This window comes from Triticum urartu, chromosome 7A (assembly GCF_056163025.1).
Source record: "Triticum urartu cultivar PI428250 chromosome 7A, HENAU_Tu73, whole genome shotgun sequence".
In the NCBI taxonomy this organism is placed as follows: domain Eukaryota; kingdom Viridiplantae; phylum Streptophyta; class Magnoliopsida; order Poales; family Poaceae; genus Triticum; species Triticum urartu.
In genome coordinates this window covers 699759119-699765118 of record NC_141879.1, presented here as the reverse complement: position 1 = coordinate 699765118, position 6000 = coordinate 699759119, and the positions used below count along the sequence as shown (strand labels likewise).

At 45.3% G+C, this 6000-nt stretch overlaps 1 pseudogene; it reads left to right on the top strand.

Moving 5' to 3' along the window:
- Nucleotides 1-532: 532 nt before the first annotated feature.
- LOC147961756 (uncharacterized) lies at nucleotides 533-1894 on the top strand (annotated as a pseudogene).
- The last annotated feature ends 4106 nt before the right edge of the window (nucleotides 1895-6000 follow it).

The window sequence follows — 6000 nt, the reverse complement described above, 5'->3', positions numbered from 1 at the left end:
CAAATTCCATCACCGGTTGTAGCAAACATCGACTGTGGTTGCAGCAAAACCGCGTCATCATCGTCGCGGAGGTCGCAGCTAGACAAGAAGTTTGAAACTTTTTTGAATGCCGGTTGTAGCTTTCGTAAGCGCCGGTTGCAGCTTTTCATTTGTCATCCACAGACGGCGAGCAAGGTGACCGCGAGCTGCGAGGATGGCGGTGCTGTCATGAAAGAACATTGTAAATGTCGTGTTTTTTGTTGCATGCTACAACCGATGTCACATTTTGCTACCACTGGCACACCACTCAGCTACAACCGGCTTCGTCGCGTGCTGCATGCTACGCCGCTGGTCCTTGTGCGAGCGACGTTTTTGCTCCAACCGTACATGTTTTTTGCTACAACCTACGAGGATTTTGCTACATCCGTTTAGATGGCGTTCATTGGCAGTCGTTCGTTCAACCCGTGCACGAGCGCCCACGGGTGGAAAAAGCTTCAGTCAGCCTGAAAAAAGCTTCAATCAGCGTGGAAAAAAGCTTCAACCGGGTGCAAGCATGGCAGCGGCCATGAAGTTTTTTGCTACAATCGTGACCACGTTTTTGCTACAACCAACATTGAAATTTGTTCCCATGACGGCAGCCATGTTTTGGGACCTGCACGGTGAGCTACAACCGGCAGCTATCGGCCACAATATTTTTTGCTACAACCATGTCTCGGTTTTGCTTCGACCAGCCATGAAAAAAGCTTCAATTGGGTGCGGAGGCGGAGGCGGCGTGGTGGGGCTCGATCCACGACGGCAGCGACTTGCGCGGAGGGCGTTGCAAGCACGACGCGGGGGGGGGGGGGGGGGGGGGGGGGGAGGCGGCGCAACGCTTGGAGCGGTGGGCACGGCGCGGCGCAAGGAAGAAGAAGGTAAGGGGGAACCGTTTTCATCGACATGATCTAACAGCCCACGCGCGCGCGATTTAACGGCTGCGGTGCGACCGGCCCAACAGTTGGGCCGGCGCACCGACGCAGATCGTTGCCCTTACATCTGCAACCCGACCACCCGCAAGCAGGCTCTCCTGCCGCAGCCTAAGATCGAGCGAGGCTTGTACAACACCATAATCGGTTTCTTCGGGCACCATCCAACTAGAGAATACAGGGTGCTCTGGGTCTCAGGGTCGCAGCACGCGATGAATTACAGTTTATACGTTCTCACTGTGGGATCTGACAAACCGAGACATGTCAAAGTCAAACTGCCAACAAAGTCATTGCCTTCAGTGAAACAGACGTTACTCCATAGGCTGTTTAGGTTCTCTTGTGAGTGTCGTTCTGTCTACCACCACAATAATCTGCACTGGAATCCTCGTTATGGTGCCGAAGACATGACGGGCGGTTGCAGAGACATTATTATGTTCGACACAGAAGCCGAATCATTCTGGTGGATGCGTAGTCCGACACCCAGCCAGCTGGGTGCTCATAACAGTACCATGAAGTTGTTTGACATGAACGGGACACTTGCTTTTTGGATTAGCCCGCCTCCTTTGACCACTGTGGATGTCTGGGTGATGCAGGATTACGAGGCTGGAATCTGGTCCTTCAAGTACTAGATTGACCTGCGAGTGCTAGAGGCATCAGAAGAACTTTATTTAGCTTCCTGCAAACAGAAAAAGAAGAAAGCACTTCCAGGTTCAATGTTGAATTGGGTCAATAATATGGTTATTCTCAATGACCGTGAGCTGCTGGTGGATTTTAATGAGAGACATGTATTGCGCTGTGACATTGATAATAAGTTCTTAGGAGTGGTGTGCATGGCAACTGGACGGAGGTATATGGAGCTTACTCGTTATCGCCTTCAAGAGAGCATCGCTCCACTTCCATCCCGTGGAATGCAAGGAGATGTGGAGCCTACATACTCCGCAGGGCATGATTGAATGTTCAGACCTTCTGGTTTGCTTTGTCCTTGGAGTATCTATCCATCCTATGTGAGCCATGTCTTTTGTTCTTACTTACATCTTCTTACTTATTAGCTACTATTGAATTTAGGAGTAGTCCCGTGGAATGCAAGAAGATGTGAAGCCTGCATACTCCGCAGGGCATGATTGAATGTTCAGACCTCCTGGTTTGCTTTGTCCTTGGAGTATCTATCCATCCTATGTGAGCCATGCCTTTTGTTCTTACTTACCTCTTCTTACTTATTAGCTATTAGAATTTAGGAGTAGTCCCGTGGAATGCAAGAAGATGGGGAGCCTGCATACTCCGCAGGGCATGATTGAATGTTCAGACCTCCTGGTTTGCTTTGTCCTTGGAGTATCTATCCATCCTATGTGAGCTATGCCTTTTGTTCTTACTTACCTCTTCTTACTTGTTAGCTACTATTAGAATTTAGAAGTAGAACTACATTTTGGATAGTAGCGGTAGCACTTCCACTGCCATCATCTGGTGCTTATTATGATGTCTTGAACATCATGCTAATGTTCTGAATTGTCGAGTATCGGAGTATGTACTAATATGCTATTAGAACTTTTCTACTGTTCATTGCTTCTGTCAAATTTTACTTAAATCTTGCATCATTGAGAAGTAAGAACAGCATTGCTATGACGAGAGATTCGGTCTTCCTCAGATTTTGTGAGTGAATACATTGCACTGTCATTTCCATACATGTTGGTTATTATTATTTTGTTTCTGAAATGGTTATTGGTTTAGTATGTCCTTTCAAGGCTGGTAGTTTGATCTTTGTTGTTAAGAAATCAATTTGGTCCTAACTCTGAAGTAGTACTACCTGCTATTAGCACCTGGTTGCACCTGCTCTTTGTGTCTCACGTATTTTGTCAAAACTTTCATAGCTTAGTTTATATGTCTGGTAGTTAGTAGTAGTTACTTGAGTACTGTTATGTTTTGAGAAAGAACCTTCGTGCTTCATTTGTGTGTTTGGAATTTGAGAAATAAGATAAAATCCCAAACACACAACTGAAGCACGAAGGTTCTTTTTCAAATCATAACAGTACTCAAGTAACTACTACTAACTACCAGACATATAAACTAAGGCCTAAAGCACGTGCAATGCCATTTAATTTAGAACAATTTTGTGTCTGATTGATTTAAAATGTTTTCGTTGGAGGCATAGTTGTTGGGAGTATTGTTAAGGCCTCTGTTTTGTTGTTGTTTTCTTGGGAGCAAGATATTTTGTACTGGTTCATGTTGCACTGCAGAAGAAAGATTTTTTGCATTGTCAGTTTGGGTGATTTAAGACTGGCCTTATGTCACAGGGAAAATCGAGCATTTCCAGAGATAAACTGAAAATAATCTCAGCACTAGTCTTCAATTCAACAAAAGTCAGCATGGGTCTGCAATTATCTGCAAATAAGTTGTCGGATTGAACACTTTCACCACTAGTTTTTTACCAATAATAGTAACAGTACCAAATGGATGATGCATCTCTATTATTATGTTTTGTTTTTCTTTCTCTGTTAACACATGTATGCCTGTAAACTCAAGAAATGCACCTTCGCTCCACTGTTGAAATTCTCCTTTTTGACTGGATGAATCAAGCTAGCACAGCTGAAGTGCACAGTTATTTTCGTCTAGTATCTTCTCCAGCCCGTACTTGTAACCGAAACTAAACCATGAAAGCTTGTTCCTCATAGATTGCACCCTCGCTACAACATCAATCCGGGTGCCAATTCCACTAGTTGGCCAACTGCAGCAGCACAGTGCATCATCATGGATATACTCAAATTTCATGTTAGGCAGACCATGTGTTGCACTTGCAGATGAAGAATTCAAGGCCTCTTAGATTTCTGGTGCTGGGGACGCACTTGTTCTGTTAGAAAGATGTTACTCTTAGAAGAAGTAAATATGACTGACTGGTTTATTTTTTCAATACAGAGTACAACTTAGATTTGAGCGCACATACACTCACTGACATGCTACCACCACACGCGTGACTCTCATGACGCCTGCTGAAAAGTGAAAATATTAGTAGAGCATGTGGTGGAGCATCGAGATTGATGAAGCCTCTCCCGTCTCATGCGGTGAAGCACCATCATGCTTCATGTGAAGCCTCTGCTCGCCCTCGGTGAAGCACCATCACACTCCAAGTGAGACCAGAGCTCCTAGGCACTGTCATATTGTCAACTTCCAAGAATGGGCTTAGGCGAGGCCTGCAAGTCCTCGCCCTCGTGTTGAAGCCTGACTCGGGGTTTGTTCCTACAGCCATGCAAGCAAGAGACACATGTGAGCCCTGAGGTGACATCCCCAGGGGTAAATAATCCTAGCGGACTGGGTACCAGGGTGCCGATGCCGCTTTGCTGTTGTGGGGTGATGAGCAGCGGTAGTGCTGCTGATGTCATAGCATCCTACGGCCTCGAGGTGGCAAGGTGCGGGCCTGCGAGCCCCCAGGCTGTTCTTGCTATCGTACTGGTGGGGGTGATTGGGGATATTAGGGATGAGTACATCCTCACTAGTGACTTCTTCATAACTTGTTTGAGCGAGATTTCTTGCGGTGCCCCGTTGTTGTGGCCTCTTTTGAGGTTGGTTGATTGTCTCCAGTCTCCCGAGCCATGAGCAGGTGGACACGAAGCGACACCCAGGTCCTCCGGATGTGCTCTCCCTTCAGCCCAGCGGCTTTTGTGCGAGCTATGGCATTGGCGAGTTCTAGACGTTCTTGGACAAGTGGTCTAGGGGAGCCCGGGAGGCCAGCTTCTTCGGGTGATCATTGACGTAGGACGGTAGGCTGTCCTCGAGTCCGGAAGCATAAAACCATAATTTATGCCATTCCCACACGTAGTTTGGGAAGGTTACAGGGAAGAATTTGGTGGTGGGCCGAAGTTGCAAGCCCACCCGTCCGAGGTCGGAGACGGCTTCGCCATTCTTCTGCACCCGCGCCCTAAGTACGGGTACACATCAGGGAAGATGAACCCCACAAGTCCATATGTGTGGCATCAGACTGTGCGGAGGTTGTAGCAAATCTGGAGACGGGTGGTCTGTGTCATTAGTCTGTGATCCTGGAAGAGTTCAAAGCACAAAGAAATCTATTTGGTGTTATCCATGTAGTCCACATAGGGAGGCAACACAACACTGAAGCTCACTCTTTAGCCAAAGCGGCATCGTCTCTTCCTTCTAGGCGCCATGTGTGGCTAGCAGTTTTGCCTAATATCATCTATATCCCGTTAAAATTTGATCATTAATAAAGGTTACAGATGCTCAAAAAAAATACAGGGCAGATGAACCCCACAAGTCTGAGTCAAGCTCAAAGCCACGAACAATACTCAACAGGGAGGTCCGAGAGCCCCCATCATTCTCCCTAGATCAACAAAAACGACATTTTAGGAGCCCTCGCTATGGGCACATTCAATTATCATGTTAATCCATTTGTCATCAAAGCCTATTCTCTTCACCATTGCTCATAAAAGCACAAGTCAACTAGGGAGTTATAGTACAAAGATCCATTGCTAAATGCTCTTTTTTGACTGCAAACTAGTGGAATGACGTGCCCTTATTGTATTACAAGAGTAAAAGTGTGTTTGTGGTCATTCAACTAACAAAATGTTCTTATTTAGAGAAATTCTAAGATTCTCTCGAATTGTTTTGTATCGTCATTTATGTTAATCCAATGGATCAGTGATATGTTACCTCATGGATGGTAAAAGAGTCCACAATGGCTTTCTTTGTGTCTTTACATCATTACTTTCCACTGATGAACTAGTTTTAAACTTAAGAATCAATCTACATAAAGAAACAAGCCTATTAGTACACATTATTGGGAATTGCAAAATAAAATTATTTTGCTACTTATATCATATGAAGACCATGCAAAAATAAATGCATTTCTCTTGAGCATTAATTTACATTATGTTCACTCAAAACTAACTCTCATGATTCCTTTACAAAATTTCTTCGGAAGCTTGAATAAAGACATCTACATATTTCATTTGCACTTCTTTACCTACAATCCACTAATTCTCCTCAACGCCGTCTTTACTTGATGAATAAAACAGTGACTTCCCTATGTCCCCACCATCGTGGGAAGTCCCAAATA